The sequence below is a fragment of the Quercus suber genome, unplaced genomic scaffold, assembly GCF_002906115.3.
Source record: "Quercus suber isolate HL8 unplaced genomic scaffold, Cork oak 2.0 scaffold_486, whole genome shotgun sequence".
NCBI classification, from domain to species: domain Eukaryota; kingdom Viridiplantae; phylum Streptophyta; class Magnoliopsida; order Fagales; family Fagaceae; genus Quercus; species Quercus suber.
In genome coordinates, this window is record NW_027069936.1 from 357818 (window position 1) to 383354 (window position 25537).

General features: G+C 39.6%; 2 pseudogenes; one reads left to right on the forward strand and one right to left on the reverse strand.

The window, feature by feature from the left end:
• Positions 1-25013, forward strand: LOC136063099 (receptor like protein 21-like; annotated as a pseudogene).
• Positions 12135-16330, reverse strand: LOC112035797 (bifunctional UDP-glucose 4-epimerase and UDP-xylose 4-epimerase 1-like; annotated as a pseudogene).
• Positions 25014-25537: the final 524 nt, after the last annotated feature.

Sequence of the window (25537 nt, forward strand, 5' to 3'; positions counted from 1 at the left end):
ATGGGTACCATTGCACTTTTGGTATTATTTATGGGTCCTATTGCACTTTTGGTACTATTCATCGATTTCATTGTACTATTCAACTAACTTTTAACTTTTTTTTTTTTTACACTTTCAGTAAAAAAATTTCAATTTTAGCTAAATAAGCTGTTCCCAAATGGACACTAAATGTACTTAATGCGTGTAGATTTCTTCCACCTTCCCATGGGATAATTTGATCACTGAACTTGTCCTTGGAGGAGTGTAGATTATTTTTATCCATGAAATTATTTTGAAATAAAATTTTATTTATTTTGTTTTTCCCTTTAAAAAATATTAAAGGGCACCCGTTTTCTATTGCATTCTAGGATTTAACAATTGGTTGTATACTTTCTTCAGAATGGAATTCTTTGCCTAAATTGAACAAGCTAATGCACATAGATTTAAGTTGGAATCTCTTGCAAAATGACATTTTAAGATTTTTGGGTGCCTCCCAGATCTTAAATATCTGGACCTAAGTTACAATGAAATGCAAGGGCCTCTTTCTAGCAAAGGTACGTACATGTAAATTCGAATTTTTCTCAAAATTTCCCCCTTAAATTTCTTTATAAAAAATACCATGAAAAACTCAAACAAAATTGAAATCTTATATGTCTTATTGACCTCATCTACATTTACGCTAATTGTACATGCTTTCTAGTGAATACTTCAATGCAACACTTCAATGCATTTAATAAGATTAAGATTCTCTTGAGTTTTTAGGGTACTTTACTACAAAGAATTCTTTAAATCCTAATTTTTCTTTCAATATGACTAATGTAATTCTCTTCACCTATGATTTAGAACTAATCTAAGAAATTTGGAGGTACTCATTGTGCGAGAGAATCGACTCAATGGAAGCCTACCATTCAAGGGTAAAATTCCATCATACATTTTTTAAAGGCTATTGATAATCCTGGAAAATCAGTGGGTTGAAAATCTCCGGGCTTCGATGATCTTGAAGGTTAAGTCTTGAAAAACCAAATTCAATCAGAGAAAGACCGGTAGAGGCCGGTCTAGGGTCCTCCGATGGTGAAGTCAGTGGGCTGGAATAGAGAGAAAACTATTTCTAAGGCTTTCTTCTTTTTCTGTAAAAAAAAAAAAAAAGTCTGAATCCCTTACCTCTACGTATAGAAACGTTTATATAGTGCACATGGAACGGTTACTTGCTCTGATAATTGTTCCTATTGTCGAGAAATTCATCAAAGTCGGAGGTAACTTCCATAACTTCCATGGAAGTTACTTTATTTGGACTGGTGCTTCATCACGAATAATGGAGGTTTTGGTTCATAGATAAGATCTAAGTTTAAGTTCAAAATATTTGCCTCGTCCGTCCTTAATTAAGGACAGACAAGCCTTGGCACAAACTTGAGTGTTTGCCTCATCCGTCATTTGGGACGGACGAGGCCTCGTCCATCCTTAATTTATGACAGACGAGGCTTGATGGGGACGGACGAGGCAATTTTGTTGCGCCCTTCCTCCGTTCTTTTTCCAAGGACGAACCATATGGACGATTTTGGAGGTCACATTTTATAACATCATCAGTTGCCCCCTTGTCCATGGGTCGTCCAAAGAGATGTAAGACGTGTGTTGGTTGCAGATTGGTGTGCCACGTGTCATGAATTCATTGGTGAAAAAATCTCGTCGATTGATCTAACCGAGGAGTTTGCCACGTGTCTTTTGTTGATTTGGTTACGTCGCTTCAGATGCCGGGGTTTGTTCCCTATAAATAGTGGAATACCTCCGGTACCCTCTTCATTTCTGAAATTTCTCTCCTTGTCCTTCCTCATCCTAGATCCTCGTCTAGAAGCTTCTCGTATCTATAGCTTTCCTTCGTCCTAGATACAGGTATTTCTCTTTTTCTCGTCCTTAGTTTTCCTGTTAAGATGGTTGACGTTGTACTTTCCTCGTCTAGCGATAGTGTAGATAAGGCTATAGATGAGTATAATGATGAGAGTAGTTACGACAGTTCTAGTAGCAGTAGTGATAGTAGTGGGGGGAATACCACGGACAAGGAGTATGTCTCTAGCATCCCTAGGCTTCCTATAGAGGTTGTACAGGAACAGCTTAGGAAGGCCTCAGGGTCTCAAGCTGGTACCTCGTCCACTGCCCCTCGTTCTGGTCCTTTGGACGAGGAGGAGGTCACTGTTTACAGTTATGTAGTAGATATCCCTTCTAGGACAGACGAACAAAGACTAAAAAACCTTAGGGAGTGGTACCAAATCCCAGACGAGTTTAACCCTAGGTGGCCCATCCGAGGAGAATGGTGTTGTAACCCTCACTTTGGGATAGGCGTTTATGAGGCTTATCTTTTGGGGGGTTTAAGATTCCCTTTAAACGCCTTTACTAGGGAGTTGTTGATTAGGTTAGGTTTAAGAGTATGCCAATTCAACCCAAATGCAAGGAGACTAATCATCTCAATGCAAATTTTATAGGGTGAAGTATTTGGAAAGGACCATCCTCTTACTGTGGACGAGTTCCTTTATTGTTACAAACCTTCAGAGATACATCAATCCCTTGGCTTTCATCAATTCACAGTCAGGGGTAAAGATTGTAAATTGATAAAGTCCCTGGCCTCGTCTGACAGAAAATGGAAGACGGAATTTTTCTTCGTCTCCGGCTTCTGGGCTGGGAATCCTGTAGACGTTGGCCGGGACACATTTGGTCGTTATACCGGGGACCTAGGAAACCTTCGTCCTGAGGGTAAGTTGCTCCCCTTTTTCTTTTGATTTTTCCCTTTACTTCTTTTAATATTAACGATTAACTAAAAGAAATTTACTTGTTTCATTTCAGCTGTTGAACGATCGTCTTTGAGCAAATTTTACCGTGAACGCGTCAACAGGGCTCGTCTTCACGCGGATAGGGACTTCCATTCTTTGGTCTCACTTAGACGACTTGCCAAGTGGGGTTGGGCCTTAACCCATTTGACGAAGCAATTGCACACGCAGTCACAGTAAGAAGAAGTAAGTCTTAAGTTCCAAGCATCCATGCACATTGTTTACTTTGTTTTAATTCTAAAAGTATTTTTACCTTTTTTTTTTTTTTTTTTTTTTAGGAATGGCAACAATGAAAGGGAACAAGGGAAAAGATGTGGCTTCTGAGGGGGATCGTCCTGAGACTGAAATTCAAGCTTGTCCTACGACTGGGGAGAAGAGGAAGACGCTGTCAAAGAGCTTGGATTTGGGAAATCTCCCCAGTCGAAGAGGCAAAAAGGCCAAGTCTAGCTCGTCCCAGGTAGTCAAGCCTACCCTTCCCTCATCCCAGCAGCCTGTACATATAGTTGATGTGGACTCGTCCATCCCAATTGAGACCACTCCGTCCCAGACCACTCCGTCCAAGACTGTGTCAACCCCGTCTCAGCCTTCTCGAACGGTCCCTTCAAATATTATTGAAAATGAGGACCTGGCCTGGGAACGTTTCAAGAAGGTTATGATCGACGAAGATATAAACGTTTGCTATGATATGTCCCTTAAGGATTTTGAACACTTTGGTGTTCATGACCTTTTCAAGGTAATACTCATATCTCGTCTTGACCAAGGATTTTCACTTTCCTTCTTCGTCTCTCTCCTTTTTTTTTTTAACTTTTATTTGTTGTGTTTCTTTTTTGTAGGGCATGTCAAAATTTATAGCGGCGTCTAGGCAGGCCACAGGGTTGGACAAGATGAGGATCCTATTAGAGACGAGGGTCCAGGAGTTGAAGGTCGAGGCGAGACAATGGGCTAAAGTGGCTGCCTAAACTACGGACGAGGTGAAGGAGTTAAAGACTTTGGTTGAGGAGCTGAAAACCAATACTGCAGAGAAGGACGCTCGTCTTGAGGTCCTGTAGAAGAAGAATGACGAGTATGGCGCTCTCCTCTCCAAAGCGAAGAAAGACGCAGTGGCTGAATTTAAAGCGTCCAAACAGTATATTGATGTTTTGGACACTAATTACGCAGCAGGGTTTGAAGATTTTAGAATGGAGGCTATGGAAAAGTTCCCTAGCGTAGACTTCAGCCCCATTTTACTTAATCTGAATGCTGCTGCCACTAGTTCTCTCGTTCAGACTGGCTCCGACGACATCAATGTTGAAGACAATGCTACAACCCTGCCTCCTCAGGACGCCTCCAATGTTGCTCCCTCTACTTAAAACTTTTCAATGTATTTTTATTTGGTCCATTTTGTGACCTTTATGTAATTTCAATACATTCACTTCGTCCAAGGTTTTAGGATGAGGTTTTAAACAATCATTTCAGTTTATTTAGCAAGGGCTTTTTTGGACGTAGGATATCCACCCTTGACTTAATGAATGTCATTTTCCTGTTGCATATGTATGGACGAGTTTTATTTATTTTATTTTTGCTTGACTTCGTCCATATTTTACATATATTCGTCTACCATTTTCATTGGAATTTCAAATGTAATTCATCTATGTGAAATGGTAATAATCAACATTACTCGTCCAAGGACCTGTTGAGAAATGATAAAAATTAGCATTCCTCGTCCATGGACTTGGTTGATTTTTATGCTTAATAAAGTCTAAGGCCTTTCATTTTACTCGTCCATGGACTGGATTTTTTTAATAAAGGCCTTAGCGAGATTGAAATACAGCCATACATTTCTTCGTCCATGGCTTAATATGCACTCGTCTATGCATTCTCTCGTCCACGAGTCAGACATGTATTATGCTTTACTTCGTCCATGGTATGGACGAGTATGTTTTGGGCTTTATTGCAATTAGCTTTAAGCACTGGCTTTGCTTCATCCTCTGATTTGGACGAGCATGCCTTGATGTTTTTCCCTTAGGAAAGTTTGTCATTATATCTCCGCGTTCAGAGAATTGTCTCATCTTATGCTTTTCAACCTTTTCCAGGGTAAATTTGAACAAACGTAGTATGGGAATCAGTGAATTACACAACATTATGTACATTTCACAAATATCGTTCATAACATAAGTATTGTTCATAGACGAGGCATGCACCTTAGAGGCCAATGCCTTTATTTAAACAACACAAACTATAACGTCGTCCATAAATTTAACATAATAATATAGCCACACCAAATATAATAATAAAGTTTTTAATCCCTGAGCTCATCCAGAGTTATGCTCCCCCAGGCTGGCATTCTACTGATAGTACTTCCTCAAGTGCTCCACATTCCAAGGATGCTCCAACTTCCTCCCATCAAGGGGTTCTAACTAATAGGATCCTTGTCTTTTATAGTTGACGACTCTGTAGGGGCCTTCCCAATTTGGTCCCAACTTCCCATGGGCTGGGTTCTTAGTTGCTAAGGAAACCCTTTTTAGGATGAGGTCCCCTATGTTGAATCGCCTTGGCTTTACCACTGCGTCATACCGCCTAGCCATAAGGTTTTTATATCTTGCCATCCTTTACTCAGCATTCGTCCTTACCTCGTCTATTAAATCAAGGTTCAAACGGAGTTGTTCCTCATTAGCTTTGTCCTGGTAGGTTGTCACCCTATGATTGGCCACGTGCACTTCTGCGGGTATAACTGCTTCAGTTCCATATGCTAGCTTAAAAGGAGTTTCTCTTGTAGGAGTTCTCACTGTCGTTCTATATGCCCACAGAACACCTGGAAGCTCATCTGGCCATATTCCCTTAGCCCCCTCAAGCCGAGTCTTGATTATTTTTAACAAGGATCGGTTTGCAACTTCTGCCTGGCCATTAGCTTGTGGGTGGGCTGGTGAGGAGTAGTGATTTTGAATTCCAAAGTGTATGCAAAAATCTTTGAAAATAGCATTGTCAAATTGTCGTCCGTTGTCCGATACCAGCACCCTGGGTACTCCAAATCTGCACACAATATTCTTCCATACGAAGTTCTTGACATTTTGTTGTGTGATGTTGACCAAGGGTTATGCTTTTACCCACTTGGTAAAATAATCAATACCAACCATGAGGAATTTCATTTGCCTTATACCCAATGGAAATGGACCCAGAATGTCTAGTCCCCATTGCGCAAAAGGCCACGAGGCTGTCATTGGAGTCAAATACTCTGATGGTTGCTTGGGGACGTTGCTAAACCTTTGGCATTGATCGCAGACTTTGATGTAGGCCTTAGCGTCAGCTTGCATGTTTGGCCAATAGTATCCCGCACGGACGACTTTGTGGACGAGCGACCTGGCTCCTGAGTGATTGCCACATGCTCCTTCATGAATTTCTCTTAATATGTAGTTCGCTTCGTCTGGGGCCAAACACCTGAGATAAGGCTGGGAAAAACCTCTTTTGTAGAGAATCTCATCCATAAGAACGTACCTGGCCGCCCTTGCCCTCAGCTTTCTAGCTTTGTCTTTTTCTTCTGGGAGTCGTCCGTCTTTTAAGTACGACACAATCGTAGCCATCCAATTTGCTCTATTTTCCACCTGTTGTGCTTCTGGGATGTCTATACTTGGCATATACTGAATTTCATCAAACTTGTCTATGGCTTCACTCGCTGAGGCTTCTTTCGCCAAGGCATCAGCTTCCATGTTCTCCTCCCTTGGGACTTGAACGAAGCTAACTTCTTCAAACTTCTTTATAAGGCGCATCACTCTGTTTAGATACTTCCTCATTCGTTCTTCTTTAGCCTCAAACATTCCATTCACTTGGCCTATGATTAACTGAGAATCTTCCAAGACGAGGAGTGACTTTGCTTCTACATATTTGGCCAATTCTAGCCCTTTGAGAAGAGCTTCATACTCAACTTCATTATTAGTTGTCTGGTACTACAAACGAACTTTGTATTTTAGTTTGTCCCCCTCTGGAGATTGCAAAACCACACCTATTCCTCCTGCGTACAGTGTAGACGAGCCATCCATATGGATGACCCACTTCTTGCTGTTTTCCACTTCTCCATCATCACAACTTAAGGTAAACTCAGCAATAAAATCTGCCAGAGCTTGAGCTTTTATGGCATGCCTTGGTTGATACTTTATGTCAAACTCACTGAGCTCGACGGCCCATTGGATCAAACGTCCTACAGCCTCTAATTTGTTCATTGCCTTCTTGAGTGGGTGATCTATCATGACGTTAATGACATGAGCCTGAAAATAATGCCTTAGTTTTCTGGAGGCTGTTATCAATGCAAAAGCCAATTTCTCCATTAACGGGTACCGTCCCTCTGCTCCCTTCAATGCTTTGCTGGTATAGTATACAGGTCTTTGTACCTTGCCCTCTTCCCTCACTAGTGCTAAACTCACTGCTTGTGGGGTGACTACCAAATATAAGTACAACTCTTCTCCTTGCATGGACGGGCTCAATAACAGGGCTTTGGTGAGATATATCTTCAAATCTTCAAAAGCTTTCTGACACTCGTCGGTCCATTTAAATGTTTTTTTAAGAACCTTAAAAAATGGCAAACATTTGTCAGTAGTTTTAGAAACAAACCTGTTGAGGGCGGCAACTCGTCCGGTGAGGGACTGGACTTCTTTAACATTGCTCGGAGGCTTCATATCCAATATTGCTTGAATTTTATCAGGGTTTGCTTCGATTCCTCTGTAGGAAACCATAAATCCTAGGAATTTCCCTGATGATACTCCAAAAGCACATTTGTTAGGGTTCAACTTCATATGATACTGCCTCAATGTGTCAAATGTTTCCTGCAAATCGTCCAAATGCCTCTCCTCGTCCTGAGTTTTTACCAACATATCATCTATGTAGACTTCCATATTCCGCCCGATCTGTGGACGAAACATGTGATTGACTAGTCGTTGGTATGTTGCTCCAGCATTCTTTAAACCGAAAGGCATCACTTTATAACAAAACAGTCCCTGACTGGTGATAAAGGACCTCTTCTCTTGGTCTGCTTCGTCCATCCTAATTTGATTATAACCAGAGAAAGCATCCAGGAAACTAAGCAACTTGTGCCCTGCAGTGGAATCTACCAACTGATCAATGCGCGGCAACGGGTAATTGTCCTTGGGACAAGCCTTGTTTAAGTCAGTGAAATCAACACACATTCTCCATTTGCCATTCGCCTTCTTGACCATGACCACATTGGCTAACCAGTCAGGATAGTATACCTCTCGAATGAACTTCGCCTTAATTAACTTCTGAACTTCCTCCTTAATAGCATTATCTCTCTCAGGAGTGAACACCCTCTTCTTTTGTCGCATTGGCTTGGAGGAAGGGCATACACTCAGACGGTGGGTAATGACATTAGGATCTATACCTGGCATGTCTTCGTGACTCCAAGCAAACACATCTCTGTTTCTTTTTAAAAAACAAATGAGGTCCTTCTTAATCTTCGCTTCTAGATCTACTCCAACCCTGGTACACCTCTCAGGGTTATTTTCATCTAAGGAAATATCTTCCAATGCTTCTATAGGTTCTGCCACAACTTTCTTTTCTTCAATATTCATTGCTTGAATTTGCCCGTTCGTAGCCAGCATGGCTAGATAACACTCCCTTGCTGCTAATTGGTCTCCCTGTACTTGGCCTATCCTATGTTCCGTCGTGAACTTGATTGACAGGTGGTAGGTAGATGTAACTGCCTTCCACCTGTTTAGGGTTGGCCTTCCAATTATTGCATTGTAAGATGACGAGCAATCTACTACTAGGAAATTCACCTTGGTAGTCAACTGTCGTGGATATGCTCTTGCCACCATTGGTAATGTAACAGTACCTACAGGTTGTACCTTCATTCCTCCAAAGCCTACTAGAGGTGAGTGCACTGGACAGAGCTGGTCTCGTCCGATCCTCATCTGCTAAAAGGCTGGGTAATAAAGAATGTCCGTTGAACTTTCGTTGTCTATTAGCACTCTTCTAGTTGTGTAATCAGTAATGAGTAGGGCGATGACAATAGCGTCATCATGAGGATGATGGATTCTCTCAGCTTCCTCGTCCGTGAAAGTAATCGGTTGTTCGTCCCTAGACTTCGCTCTTGGCGATCGTCCTGAAAGTTAGACGCTTTGTACTTCCTTCAAGTATGCTTTCTTCGTCTTGGATGACCGTTCTGCCAAACTTCCCCCAATGATAACTTTTATCTCGCCCAGTGGTGGTCGTGATGACTCCTCTACTTTCCCTTTCAACTTCTCATCCTTGTGATCTCGTCCAAGGAAATTTCTCAACTTCCCTTGCCTTATGAGATTCTCAATCTGCTGCTTCAGATCAAAGCACTCATCTGTGTCATGGCCATTGTCTTTATGAAAGCGACAATACTTGTTCCTGTTGCGCTTGTTGGGATCTCCCTTCAATTTCTCTGGCCACTTTAGGGGAGGCTCGTCCTTGATTTGCATAAGGATCTGTTCAAGTGGCATGTTCAATGGAGTATATTGCTGGTTGCGTGCTGATGGTCCCGTCTTCTTGTCCCGGTCTCTTCTGTCGTCCATCCGACCCTTCTTTGGACGAGGGTCATGTTTTGGGTGGCAATTTGTCTCCATTTTCTCTGTCCTCTTTCTTTTCTTAGCTATAATCGCATCTTCCGTGTTCATGAAGTTTTGAGCTGAATGGACGAGCTCCGCCATGGTTTGTGGCTCTTGCTCATAGAGTTTGTGGATGAACAAATCTGAATGGACTCCGTTGTGGAAAGCTGCTAACAGCAATTTGTCGTCCATCTCGTCCACTGTCAAGGCTTCCCTATTGAATCGAGTGATAAATGATCGCAAACTCTCATTTTCCCCCTGTTCTATTGTTAGCAGACTGGAAGTAGAACGTTTGTGTCGCTGACCCCCTATGAAGTTATTGACAAACAACTTGCTTAATTCTTCAAAAGAACTTACTGAATTTGGGGGTAATTTGCTGAACCATACTCTAGCTGGACCCTTAAGAATGGTAAGAAAGGCTCTACACATTATTTCGTCTGGAACTCCTTGAAGATGCATAGTGGTCTTGAAGGTCGCAATGTGGTCAAAAGGATCTCAATTCCCATCGTATGAATCTAAAGAAGACATTTTAAACTTTGGTGGTAGGGGATGGCCATTGATGGAAGCCGTAAAGGGAGAATCAGTTCTATAAACCAAATCCTCTACTGGGTTCGCCTTCCTCATATTCTCCTTCATTTCGTCCATGGCTTTCTTCATCTGATCCAACTCTTTTTTCAAGTTGGGTACCCTTCGTGAGGTGGTATCCCTTGATTGACTCCCATGTTAAAAGTTCTCTCTGCCTTCTTGACTCCGAATTTGCCCTTCTTCTTCATGCTCTCTATGTGTCTGCCTTCTTAGATTAACCTCTCTCTGTAGTTCCTGATTTTGGCGAGTTAACTCCGCCATCGCAGCCACCATAGAGTGCATATGTTGGACAGATGGGGCCTGCATATCCGGTGCAGATTGGCGATCGTGATGAGGATTACTCGATGCGTCTCTACTCTGTTGAGGGCCTGGGCTAGTTGCCCTTGATCTTGTCCGAACCATTTCAACCCTTCACGAGAGAAAGAAATCGCAGAACTAAACAAGTTCAAGAGCGACAAATATTTCTTCCCCACAGACAGCGCCAACTGATAGTCCTGGAAAATCAGTGGGTTGAAAATCTTTGGGCTTCGATAATCTTGAAGGTTAAGTCCTGAAAAACCAAATTCAATTAGAGAAGGACCGGTGGAGGCCGGTCTAGGGTCCTCCGATGGTGAAGTCAGTGGGTTGGAATAGAGAGAAAAATATTTCTAAGGCTTTCTTCTTTTTCTGTTAAAAAAAAGTCCGAATCCCTTACCTCTACGTAGAGAAACGTTTATATAGTGCACATGGAACGGTTACTTGCTCTGATAACCGTTCCTATTGTCGAGGAATTCATCAAAGTCGGAGGTAACTTCCATAACTTCCATGGAAGTTACTTTATCTGGACCGGTGCTTCATCACGAATAATGGAGGTTTTGGTTCATATATAAGATCTAAGTTTAAGTTCAAAATATTTGCCTCGTCCGTCCTTAATTAAGGACGGACAAGCCTTGGCACAAACTTGAGTGTTTGCCTTGTTCGTCATTTGGGACGGACGAGGCCTCGTCCGTCCTTAATTTATGATAGACGAGGCTTGATAGGGACGAACGAGGCAATTTTGTTGCGCCCTTCCTCCGTTCTTTTTCCAAGGACGAACCATATGGACAATTTTGGAGGTCACATTTTATAACATCATCAGCTATAATAATTTTCCTCTGAGAAGGAATGTCTTTTAGTATCCACAAGTATGCCATTTTAAAGATTTACTCTATCTCTTTTTAATTCTCTTGGCAGATATGACAAATTTCCGAAGTTTGGAGATTTTAGATATGAGTGGTAATATGTTCACTGGAATTCTTTCTTCATATATTGGGACACTATCTTCTCTCAAGGCTATATTATTATCTCAAAATAAACTCCATGGGAATCTACATGCTAAAGGTAAGAATCTACTATGAAATTTGACGTTTATACTTTGTTAATGTTACCTGTACTTATTTGACATAGATTAGGAGTGTAAAAACTAAAAACAAGTGAAGAAGAATGACTGAAATATAATTATTAATGTTAGGTTTTATTGGCACATTCCATGACAATGTAATCTTGTTTGAATATGTAATGTGTCACCAAGAGTTCAAAATTACAAGTCCAAAATGTAGTTCAAAAAAGACACCTGTTTGATTGATGATTGATCAATCAAATAAGTTTCTTTAATAGACATTTGATCGTAGCTTGACCGATTAAAAGAAGATTCTCGAAACTGCCTTGATAGCAACTCGATCGATTGAAAATCTTGAAACACGGATTTTGACATGTTTTAGTTGAGTTAGTGCTACCTTGTTTTTAATGCCTTACTCGCAAAAATATATAAGATAATTATCATCTGCTGTGTTGCTACTAACATGGTGCGGATCAAGAGTTCACTACAACAAAGCTGACTTTTTTTAAGGATCAAAATCCTTGAAAAATGTATTAAAAAATCTCGAGAAAAATTATTTTAAGAGTCAAATTGACCCTTGATAACTTTCGAAACTTATACCATCGAAAAAGAAATTTTGAAGGCATTCATGGCCCTCAAAACAAGTGCTCTAATCTTATTTTAAGGGTCAACCTTTAAATAACCTTATTTACCAAGGGTTAAAAGATCTACATGTATAACCCTTGAAAAAAAAGATTATTTAAGGGTCTTTTGACCCTCAAAATAAGATTTTCTTTATTAAAAAAAAAAAAAAAAAACAAAAACCACAATCATGCACAAAAACCACATACTACAACCAAATACATCAAAAGTCCAATGTATACAACCAAATACATCAAGTCCAATGTACTAATTGTCTAACCAGTATATTTCCTGTATACTTGGGTGGCTCATTTTTTCGGATTTATATAATCTTATTACTTATCAAAAAAAAATTCTCCTTTGCACATACATAGATCTTATTACTACGGCATCGCAAAAACCGCTAGTTCATATAGAGCCATCAAACTGGCCGAACTAGCAACTAGGCCTCTATGCATTACATGGATAGATATCAATCAACCCAGATCATTATAAGACAAAAATTAACATCTGAAAATAAGGATATTGTAAAGGTACTGAAAGAGCATGACCTTGGAACTGAATTCTTCTGTCGAAAGCCAAGAACCCATTTTCAACAAGGCAGCCAAAGCAGGGGCAGCAGCTGAACCAAATTCAAGTGCAGAAGCTAATAATGGAACTAACTGTAGAAACAAGAAATCAAAAACATAAGCTGGCACTCAAAGACATTTCAAGTAGATATATAACATTAGAATTTCCATGTCACACCTTTTTCAGGACAATTGGACGAGGAAGTTGCTCTGCTAAATTTGGAAGCTTGCGGAAGAAGGTATCCTTTTCAACAGTCTTTTAAATTTAGATTCTCCATAAAATGTATTGTGTCCACCAGTTTATTTTGGAAATATTCTGCCAATCCATTGGTTGAAAAGCTTTATAATAAGAGGAAAAAGAATGGCAGAGAAAAGAAAATCCAAGAAGCAACATTATGCCAAAAACAGAAAAGCAGAGCTGAGTATAAGAATTCATAGCGAATTTCATCAAAATAGGTACACAACTTGACATAGACATCACTCACAAGGCACATCATGTAGCAGGTTACCAAGACTAGAGTTTCTCCAAAATTATTAAATACAATCAAGTTTAGGAACTCACCACTATTTTCAATAAGCTTCGATGTATTCAACCTATGAGAAAGCCGCTGATAATCTAGAAGCAAAGTCTGTGAGACAAGAAAACAGATGCAAATGAAAATTGAATCAAAGCAACCAAAACATGCATAAACAAAATAACACAACAATTAATATATTACTAAAAAATAGAGGTAATGAAGGCAAAGGTTGGGTGGAGATAGTGTAGCAAAGAGGCAGGGAAATAACTCATTGTAAGAACTCACAAAGCCCTACACAAAACCAATCCAAAAGGCCCCCAAAAAAAAAAAAAAAAAAACCCCAATTCCTGAGCTTTACCCAATTCCGTTTATTGCTAACTCATATGACCTTACAACTTTTTCTCAAGATGTACCAACAAATTGAAATTGGTCCATCTTATCACTCACAATGTGTTCAAGGTGACATTATGTTATAAAAAAAAATGATTTTATCAATCAATAGCAAATCATGTGCCTTCACTTGTCTCTATTGCGATATCAATCTCCATCTTGCTTGTGAGTTGTAAGGAAGAAAGATACCCACTGTTTTACCCATTTATCGCTGTGCAGACTGTCATTTTGTTGCCGAACTTAAATGCATCATCTTTCAGGCAACCTGATATATATAGAATCTTATTTTTATTTTTGAAGACCCAAAATTTAAAACCATAACCTACTAGCTACTAGCAAAGATCTTTTTATTTCAAAATTGAAATCACCCTGAGACTTGAGTTGCATTGGATAAACACAGCTTCTTAATGCCATGTGTTTGTAAAATATGGCTAAAACAAGATTTTCATAGAAATCCCATGATAAAAGCATGAGTGTGTTAACTAAATGCCTGATAAACAACAGGTGACAGAAAATTCATTGACATACAAATTCGTATGCAAGGAAGAATGATCACCAATATCCTCTTTAGTAAAAAGCTTCCGAAGAGCAACAATGTGACCATCAGTTAAGTCCATGACATGGATGTAGTCTCGGACCTGTTTAACACAAAAACATTTGATATTTTGTAAGTGCAAAAAAGTTGTCAATTTAATCAAATTTTATGTAATGACAGAAAGTCAAATACTACTGCCATGGTTATAAAGGATTATAAGTGGAATACAAAACTAGACATAGTCTGTGTCAAAAAGGTCAATGAGATGGGACTAACGGATATTACTGAAACTAGGGAAATTCCTATCAACTACTACTCAAAAATATTTACACAAAAAAGAACATACCGTACTACCATCCTGCGTGAGATAATCATGACCATACACATTAAGCTCAAGCAATCTGCCAACAGCTACTTGCTGTATTTATAGCATGAGATTGTTTGGGATGCCTTTTGGATCTTCACCAATTCTACCACTCTCATGAGCCCCAACAGGATTGAAGTAACTGAGTCATATAATTTTCCAATCTGGCTCTGCCTTCTGAATATCTCGAGCAATTTCTTCAAGGAAAAGCTATAAATATAGAATATATTAAAAGTCAGGAAAGAAAAGAAACTGCACTCCTATGAACACAAGAAACAGCAAGTGGGATTATCCAACTTCAAAGACGGATCCTATATGTGGTATGCCCAAAATAAACATTACTAAGCCCCCAGTGATACATACCTTGGTCCTCCCATAAGGATTCATAGCTTTCAATTCGAAATCCTCAACACAGGGCATTTTTTCAGGTTGACCACAAACTGTTGCAGAAGATGAGAAAGCCATCTATTTGGCCACAGGATAACATTACTTGTGTCAGTAGTGGGTAGAGCATGCCAACATGTGATGTAATCGATAAAAAAAAATGGTTCACATTCTAAGACTAAACAATTCTCTGTTAAAGATTCAACTGGAACTTGAATGCTATAACTACTTTCGACAAACAAATAATTAGACATTTTTTTTATGATTTGATATTTACAATGGTGGGTGATTTACAAGGCCCGTGGCGACAAAAGAATTAGACATTGAACATAAAAGCTTCAATTTAGCAGTAAGACACCAAAAACAACAATATTGCTTCCACAAATATACAGCTATATATACAAATCATAGTTTATGCAATTATGATTTGAAAAGAAATATACTGGAATCAAATATTTTGCAAAATCAAATATGACTAAAATGAATGTTTAATGCATAACTGAACAGCCAAAAATTCTTTAAGACATAGATTATTGTTGATTCACTTCCAAACCATTTGTTACAAGCGCAAGATTCTAAAACAAAATCAAATGAGTTCAAGAAATTAAATTGTGGACGTTTTTGCAATCATATTTTGCCATAACCTCATAAAGATTAATAGTGCCAATCAAATTGTTATCAAAATAACGGCGAGGGTTTGCAACACTCTCCCCAACAGCTTTTAGGCCAGCAAAATGGATCAAAGCATCAAATCTGTCTCAAACAAAGCCAATGGCACACAATTAAGCCAAATCTGAAAAAGTCTATGATTCTGTCTGTTTCCGCAGAAAATAGTTAACAGTAAAATTGAATGAAAACAGTGGAAAATCATAGCACTGCTAATGTAATTGAAATTAAACATACTGTATTTGATAAAAGAGCTTCTCCAAGTCCTTATTCCTAAGATCAACCTGCAATCAAACCAACACGTAATGTAACCAAAAGCCAAAAACCTCAAAACGCCGCCATTTGGTTGCCAAGAAACTGTTAAAAAAAAAAAAAATTTAAAAATACAAATCCCCTGAAAATTAAAACCAGCTTTGCTCAAGATATTCAAGAATCTCTAATTTCTAACCTTCTTTTCCCTCATTTTCTCGGTAACCAAACAAAACAGAAATTCACATACACGCACAAAAAATTGAATACCAGGTGGAATTCAAGATTCTTAGAACGCTTAGGGCCGAACAAATCACGAACCCTATCAACAGCTTCGGTGACGGAATTATCAAGATTGTCGATGATCGAAACCCTAAAGCCATCATTGATAAGCTGAACCACAGTGTGAGAGTCAATGAAACCGGCTCCTTCGGTAACCAGAATAGTCTTTTCCGAGAAAGTCATTTTCAACTCGAACTATAAAGCACAGGTAGTTCAGATAATATGTTCAAACCTCATACATCCAACCCATACTTTAGATTCCAAAGGACAGGTATGTAATTCCATTTCCAAAGTATCCAAACCCTAGCCCCAAATTATATTATTGGCGAGGAAGAGAAATATTAATGGAGAGAATGAGAGAGAGAAAACAAGAGAGAATACCAAAAATTCTTTGCAAAGTTCTACTAGGCAATTTCCAAATTCAATTTTTTTTTTCTCGGGAAACAAACAGAGAGAGAGAAAGACCTGTAATCGGACAGAGGGGCGGAGGAGAGGGCTCTAACTATCAACGGCTAGTCGTCGTAGAGATAGGATCGCAGACCACCACGCCTCAACCTATCGTCGGAGATGAGATGAGCTCCGAGAGAGAGAGAGAATTTTCTAAGAGTTCTCATTTAGTTTGGAGGATGGTTGAACAAAATGAAAATGGGTTTTCTAAGAGAGTGAGCAAAGACTTTATTCGAAAATTGGTTTTTTGAATTTTTTGAATTCTGAGTTCGTGAGAGAGAGAGAGACTTTATTCCGAGGTTTGAGTTAGAATTCCGTTGAAGAATGTAAAAATTTGGAGGAAACAATTACGCGGGATTTTAGTATTTTAGTTTATTTCAAGGGTTTTAATGACCATTGAAAGAAGATTAGTCAAGTTTTACTTAGTGCGCCAGTTTTTAGCATTTGTTTCAACCATTTTCAGCGAACCCTTGGAAAAAATAGGTTGAAACAAGTCATGTTTTTTGTAATGGTTGAAGCCACAGAGCCCTCTCAGTTTGTTGTTACAAATACAAAATCTTCAAGGTTTTACGCAACCCCTGTAGCGTTTTTATCTTTCAAGGTTCTCCATCGGTTTTTCACTTTGTCACCATTTTGCTGAATTTATCATGAATTACTTTTTACATATGGTGACATGCTTGCTTGGGGTGATTTACCTATGATAATCTTGTTTACAAAATTTTGTTAATTGGCTTAAATAGTTTAATCTACTGGTTTATAATCCAAGGGGTCAAAACATATTCTTTCCAATTACTATTCTGGCCAGTAAACTAATTGATTGTCTTGTTGATTTTTACATTGGCACATAATTAGGATGGACACTATTAATGTTATTGCTTTCGACAGATTTGGGTATGCTGAAGAAACTTGAAGAGTTAGATCTTTCTGACAATCATTTTGAATGGATCCTCCCTCCATGCCTAAGTCGTTTGACATCTCTTATGGCTTGTTTGAAAGTTTAGAGAGGGAGGAGAGTAGAGGGGAGTAGAGGGAAGGGGAGTAGTGGAGAGGAGAGTAGAGGAGAATGATTCACCTCCACCTTATTTGGATGTTTTTAAAATTAGTAAGGGGGAAGGGAGTAATTAGCCCTTCCCCTTGTGTAATTTTGTTAATATAATAAGGGTAAATTAGGTAATTTACTTGGTCAATAGTTTATGTACTCTACTCCCACTCCAAATCTCTCAAATTTGGGGGAATTAAAATTGGGAGACTAGAGGGAGTCCAAACCCCTCCAAACTCCTCCAAACCCCTCCCCCTCATTCTTTAAAAAACTTCCAAACAAGATAATTGCATTACTCTCCCTCCCTCTACTCCACTCCCCCTCATTTTTTAAACATCCAAACATGCCATTAGGTTATTAGATCTATCTAAGAACCAATTCAGTGGAAATTTGTCTTCAACTGTGATAGCCAACTTGACATCCCTTGAGTACATTGATCTTAGTTATAATCGTTTTGGAGGTTTATTCTCATTTAGCTCATTTGCCAATCACTCTAAGCTCAAAGTGATTCGATTTAAAGGTGAAAACTACCGGATTGAAGATGGTAACAAAATTGTGAGTGAAGGCAACACATTTGAGATTGAAACTGAAAATCCCAGTTGGGAATCTTCATTTCAGTTAAAGGTGCTAGTGCTGCCTAACTGTGATCTGAATAAGTTATCCTCCAAAATTCCAAAGTTTCTCTTTTACCAGCAAGAATTGGAATTGGTTGATATCTCTCACAATAGGTTGAAGGGGAGCTTCCCCGTTTGGTTGATTGAAAATAATACTAGATTGCAATTGCTAAATCTTCGGGATAATTATTTTGGGGGTCAATTTTATTTGCCAATAGATCAGTGCAGTAATCTTTCTTGGTTGGATTTCTCTAACAATAACTTTAATGGGCAGCTGCATGAAAATATTGGAAAGATGATTCCAAACTTACAATATCTAAATATATCTCAAAATCATTTTGAAGGTTTTCTCCCATCCTCAATTGGTGACATGAGTAATTTGGAGAAATTGGACTTGTCCAATAATAATTTTTCAGGAGAGGTGCCAATGAAATTGGTTGCCAATTGCACCTCCTTGGTAGTTTTGAAGTTATCTTATAATAAATTTCATGGTAAAATTTTCTCAGAGGGATTCCGATTTTTTAACAGTACCTTACGTATTTTGGAATTAAAAAACAATCATTTAACAGGTACTTTGCCAACTATGGTACCAACAACTGGTAGTCAGCTGGGGCTCCTAGATATTAGCAACAACGGCTTTTCAGGTTTAATTCCCAGATGGCTGTCAGGAAATCTGCGGTACTTATGGTCTCTAGACATGAGTAATAATTTTTTCGAAGGTCCAATTCCATGTGAAATGCATGCATATATTTTAATAGACCTTTCTCATAACTTGCTTTCTGAATTGTCACCTTCTTGCGTTGATTCAAATACCATTCAACATCTATTTTTACAAGGCAACAAACTCACTGGATCATTACCGAAACTTTCTTTCAATTTTTCACTTTATCTGGTGACATTGGACATTAGAGATAATAATTTTTATGGTAGAATCCCTAATGGAGTGGGCATGCTTCCAAATTTAAGAATATTGTTGTTGAGTGGCAACAATTTTAGTGGTGTGTGTTAAAAATATAATGTGAAAAGAGAATGACTGAATAGTCTGTATATTGATGTGTATAAAACAGTGTACAAAAGAAAGCCTTATATAGGCTAGGTATGTGTGTAGTACAAGTAATATAAGTGTAGTATAAGTAATATACTGGGCTAAGCCCAATGGGCTAATCTAGCCAATCTATACACTAACATACCCCCTCAAACTCGAGGTGGCAAGGAGGAAGCCAACTGGAGTTTGGATATAAGATCTCGAAGACGACCAGGCGGGTGAGACTTGGTGAAGATATCAACAGGCTGGTCAGCAGATGAGATGGAGAACAACTTGAGATTGCCTTTCATGAGATGTTGGCGAGTGATGTGGTAGTCGATCTCAATGTGCTTGGTGCGTTCGTGGAAGACATCATTATGAGCAATGTAGATAGCACTACGATTGTCACAATAAAGAGGAGTAGCAGTGGGCTGTGGAGCATCCATGTCAGCCAAGAGCCAGCGAAGCCAGACAGGCTCGCAGGTGGTGTCGGCAAGGGCACGATACTCAGCCTCAGTACTGGAACGGGAAATAACATCCTGCTTGTTGCTACGCCATGAGACAAGAGAAGTACCCAACAGGAAACAGAAACCTGTGATAGAGCATCGATCAGTCGGATCACCTGCCCAGTCCGCATCTGAATAAGCATGAAGCTCAAGAGAAGGCCGAGAGGAGTAGTGTAGACCATGATAAAGTGTACCCTTGACATATCGAAGAATCCGAAGAATAGCAACATAGTGGACAGAACGAGGGGCATCCATGAATTTACTAACCATACCCACGGCATGTGAAATATCTGGACGAGTAACAGTGAGATAGATCAGACTACCAACCAACTGATGATAGCGAGTAGCATCAGATATAGGTTCACCATCCAAGGGTGTGAGTTTTGCATTGTATTCCAAAGGAGTGGAAACAGTCTTGTTGTCAGTGATACCGGCTTTGGAAAGAAGATCAGAAGCATATTTAGCTTGGGAAAGATAGTATCCATTAGAGGATGAGGTAACCTCAAGCCTAAGAAAATAGCTGAGAGTGCCCAAATCTTTCATCTCAAAATGCTAACTAAGGAAGTGCTGAAGAGAGCGGATACCTGCAGAATCATCTCCTGTAATAATCATATCATTAACATAGAGAAGAATAAGAGTGATACCAGTAGAGGATCTTCGGACGAAGAGGGCAGTGTCATGAGGACTTGAAGTGAAACCCTGCTGAGCAACAACTGAGCTAAACTTTTCAAACCAAGCTCGAGGAGCCTGCTTGAGGCCATAAAGAGCACGGCGAAGGCGACAAACTTGACTACCTGAGTGTGGATAGCCAGGGGGTGGGTGCATGTACACTTCTTCTTGACGGTCTCCATTGAGGAAAGTATTCTTCACATCCATTTGATAAAGAGGCCAACGACGAACAGCAGCCACAGCAATGAGACATCTGACAGATGTAAGGCGAGCAACAGGAGCAAATGTTTCCTCATAGTCAATGCCATACTCTTGGGTAAAGCCCTTGGTAACTAGGCGAGCCTTGTATCGTTCAACAGATCCATCAGCCTTGGTCTTGATCTTGTAAACCCACCTACAACCTACTACAGACTGACCAGAAGGCAAATCAACCATATCCCAAGTGTGATTTTTATGAAGGGCATCTAGTTCATCATTCATAGCTTGCTACCAAAGAGGGTCAGTATGGGCCTCATGATACGTGTGAGGTTCATAGAGGGTGGCAAGGGCAAAAGAGCAGTGATAATTAGAGAGATAAGGGGGAGAAATGCTTACTTGAGTGGAATGACGAAGTTCAGGACCATCAGGAGACTCAAGAGAGGGTGGTGCCACAGGATCCAAGACAGGCGGGTCATATGCCGAGGACAGAACCGGAGATGAGTCGTCTGGAGAGGCAGCCGATGTTGAAGAGTCCTCCACAAGTTCAGGATAGAGAGGGAGGAAAAGATCAGTAAAAATGGGAGACTCAGAGGAAGAGGATGTAGAAAACTACTGAAGACTCGTGAAAGGACGATGTTCCAAAAACTCAACATGACGGGAGACACGAAGACGATGAGAAATGGGATCATAGCAGCGAAACCCCTTTTGAGATACACCATAACCAAGGAAACAACAGAGACGAGCACGAGGTTGGAGCTTTGTTCGTTCATGAGGAGGAAGAGAGACAAAGCAAGCACAACCAAAAACCCGAAGAGAGGAGTAGTCAGGGGTTTGACCATAGAAAAGCTCAAATGGTGATTTGTTGTGTGTAGTTGGTGAAGGGATACGATTAATGGTGTATACAGCAGTGAGTGCAACCTCACCCCAAAAGCGCTCAGGAAGAGAGACAGAAATGAGAAGGGTGCAGACAATATCAAGAATGTGACGATGTTTTCGTTCTGCACGACCATTTTGTTGAGAGGTGTAAGGACAAGACCGCTGAGTAAGTGTACCATGATTGTCCAAAAAGGATAGGAAAGATTTATTATTATATTCTTAAGCATTATCTAATCGAAAAACTTTGACGATGCGATTGAACTGTGTTTCAATCATTTTATGAAATGTTTGGTAAATAGACACAAGTTCAGACCTATGGTGAAGCAGATAAATCTAAGTATATCGAGAAAAATTATCCACAAATATGACAAAATATCTAGATCCCCCCTTAGTAGGAACAGGTGCAGGACCCCAAATATCAGAATGTATAAGATCAAAAGGTGCAGAAGAAAATGAGTCACTATTATTAAAGGGTAATTTTGTTTGTTTGCCAAAATGACAGGAAGTACAATCAAATTTTTTAAACTGAACTGAACCTAAATGACCTTGAGAAGCTAACAATTGAAGACGAGATAAGGGTGGATGACCAAGACGAGCATGCCATAGATCAGGTGAGGAGGTGGCAGTGGTAGCAGCTGCAGAAATAACTTGTGAAAGAATCTTCAAGTCATGAACCTCAAACATGCGACCAACCTTATGGCCTATCCCAAGCACTTGACCCGTCCAGGGATCCTGCACATCCACACCATGATTAGTAAATAGAAGATCTACGCCTAATTCACAAAGTTGACCAACAGAAAGCAAATTGAGGGATAAATTTGGGATATGAAAAGTGTCACTAAGGGAAAAACAAGGAGAAGAGATTGTTCTTTTATGACTAACAGGCATAGGAGTTCCATTAGCAGTGTAAATGGATGTTCTAAGGGTGCCTTATCAGAAAATTGAGATTCATTAGGAGTCATATGGTTACAACATGCAGTATCAAAAAACCAAGGTTGTTTACCTGAGGTGACAGAAAGGGCAGTGGAAGTGCGGGATAAAACCTGTTGAACAACTGCCTCAATATCAGCTGTAGTAAGTGAGGAAGCCAAAGATAGACCTGTAAGAACCGATGGATCGGAAGGACATACAACAGCTGCCCGAGGAAGATAAGCTTTATTCTGCTCTTGCATAAATTTTTGCAGTTTGCGACAAACTGAGATGTCATGGGCTTTAGCACGGCAAAACTCGCAGCGAGTACCTTTGGAAGACTGAGAGGTGGAACGCCCAGAGTTTATTCGTGGAGGAGCAGTGAATGCAGCAATGGGAGGCTGTGGAGATGGTGTAGCCAATACATGATCAGATGATGACATGTGATAAGCAGGCCGACAGTTTTCCTCAGAGATGAGCTCCTTGACTGCATCATCAGGAGAAGGAGTAGGAGACCAAGCCCTAGTAGGCTCAAAATCCTCACGCAAACCCATCATGAAGTGCATAAATTTACGGCGATCCCGATATTTGACAAAGAGCTCAATGTCCTTAGAACACATTAGTGGAGGATCTGCAGCAGAGAGTTGTTCCCACATAGTAGAAGTCTGAGAATAAAAATTAGAAATGGACTGACCTGTCTCTTGGCGAATTTGATAAAGTTTTGATTCAATGTGGAACTCCAAGCTTGAATCATTAGTACAATTATAGCGATCGGCCAAAAATTTCCAAGCAGCCTCAGCAGTCTCAAGATGAGGGAGAAGATTATGAATGGAGGGAATAGAGGTATTGATAAACCAAGACAAGATCTTACTCTGAATACTCTCTCATTCCTCTAGGCGGCCTTCATAATCATTTGTTGTAGTCGTGGAAGATTCTTCAGCAGTTGTGGCTTTGGACTTAGGGTTTGGTACTGGCTTAGGAATTGAACCAATCACATATCTCCACAGTTTACGACCCTTGAGAAAGACAGTCATATTCTAAGACCATGCATGATAGCTAGTAGGACCATCCAACATAATGGTGATAGGACGTATGATGTCTCGTTCATTTTGTTGAGCCATAATGAAGAAAATGACCCAAAAAATGAGATTTAGAGACCTCAAATGCAGAAACGGAGCCCAAAATCGGAATCTACGTGAAAAACTGAGCAAGATAGGTCCTATTGAAAAATTTTGGACTTTGGTCAAAGTCAACGGTCAACGGTCTGGTCAAAGTCAACGGTGCTAGGGCTGACGTGGCACTGGATGAGGTGTGATGCTGATGTGGTGATGACGTGCTAGGGTTGACGTGGCACTCAGAGGAGCTGGCGCGTGAAGGCGCGTGGCGAGTGATGGCGTGTGGCGCGTGAAGGTGCATGGCGCGTGGGAGGAGTACGTCAGGCGCGTAGGAGCGCGTGTAGCTTTGCGGTGGCACGTGGGAGCGCGTGAGGCGCGTCTTCGACAACCAAAAACTTTGGGCAGCGCATGAGGGCGCGTGAGATCTCCTTTGGAGCAGTTTCTGGCTGGGTTTTGATCGGGGAAGTCTGTTCTATTACGTCGTATCTGTGGTTCGACGATTTGATTGATGAATAGACTAGATCCGAGATGTAGTGGTTGGGTGTGACGGCGGTGACTCACTTCTAACGGTGGCTACCGGTGAAGGCGAGGGTAGCGGAAGAACGCCGGAAAATACCACTAGGTCAGAGCAATGGTTCTGATACCATGTTAACAATATAACGTGAAAAGAGAATGACTGAATAGTCTGTATATTGATGTGTATAAAACAGTGTACAAAAGAGAGCCTTATATAGGCTAGGTATGTATGCAGTACAAGTAATATAGGTGTAGTACAAGTAATATACTGGGCTAAGCCCAATGGGCTAATCTAGCCTAATCTATACACTAAAAGTGTGATTCCAGACAAGCTGTGTTGGTTAAAGAATATTGCGATAATGGATCTTTCCAGGAACAATTTTTCTGGAACAATACCGCATTGCTTTCACGGCCTAAAATTTGAGAAGATAGATGCTTTTGATGGCCTTACTGAACCAAATTCCACTTTTTTGGAGTTCAGAGATATAATTGTCCCATATCAAAGTATCCTCAAAAGGAATTTTGAAAATTTTGAGGTAGAACGAGAGGTTGCTGCACAAATTGGGATTGAGTTTGTAATGAAATATAGATCTTACTTCTACAAGGGTGGCATTCTTGATCTCATGTCATTGACAGGTTCCATACCAAATACATTCTCTAAATTGACTCAGTTGGAGAGTTTGGACCTTTCTCACAACAATTTGAGTGGAGAAATTCCTTCAACATTGATTGATTTGCACTTTCTAGAAGTTTTCAATGTGGCTTACAATAACTTATCAAGTAAAGTTCCAGACATGAAAGAACAATTTGGAACATTTCAAAATAGCAGTTACGAAGGAAATCCATTTCTTTGTGGACCACCACTAGAGAAAAGTTGCACCAGGGTTGATAAATCACCTCCATCACCAATAAAATCTTCAGATGCAAGTCACGGAAAATGGTATGATGTGGATCCTTTAGTCTTCTCCACAACTTTTATTGTATCATTCGTTATTTTCTTTATTGGTGTAGCTTGTATTCTTTATATTAATCCTTATTGGCAACAACGATGCTTCAATTTGATTGAGAATCGTATGTACTTGTGCTATAATTTTGCATTTTATAAGCTAGAAAGGTTGTCAAACTGTATTTGTCATTAGTTATACTTAATAGTTGATGGACACCTATGTGTCTATTTGGTTATGAATAATGGTTATTATGAATATGAAACAAAGTGTTCTGTTTACAATTTCCCAATCTCCATTGTAGTTTTGTTTTGAAACAATTAGAAGGAAGTTTTTAATAGCCATATGTGATGCTCATCTACGTATGAAAAAACATATAAGTCATTTTGTGGCATATGATATCTTTAAATGGGAAACTAGTTTCAATTGTACAACATATCATTAAGAAAAAAGGAAAATTAAATAACATGATTTATTAAGAATAACATAGATAATGTGAGTGAATTGTGAAAATTCTTTTTTGACCCCTATCTGTTCTAATTAACATACTTGAATTTCACTTAGGCTGTGTTTGGTTCCCGTAAAATATTTTCCGGAAAATAGCCTAATTTCCAGAAATGCAATTTTCGGGAAAGGAAAATATTTTCAAGTGTTTGGTTGTATTATGAAAATTGTTGTAGAAAATATTTTTATGTGTTTGGTTCTATTCTAAAAATGCTATTTTCCTACACATTTTTGATATTTTCTCAGCATCCAAACAAATTTTATTACAAAAAATTTCAAAATCACAGCCAAATCCCAACACCAC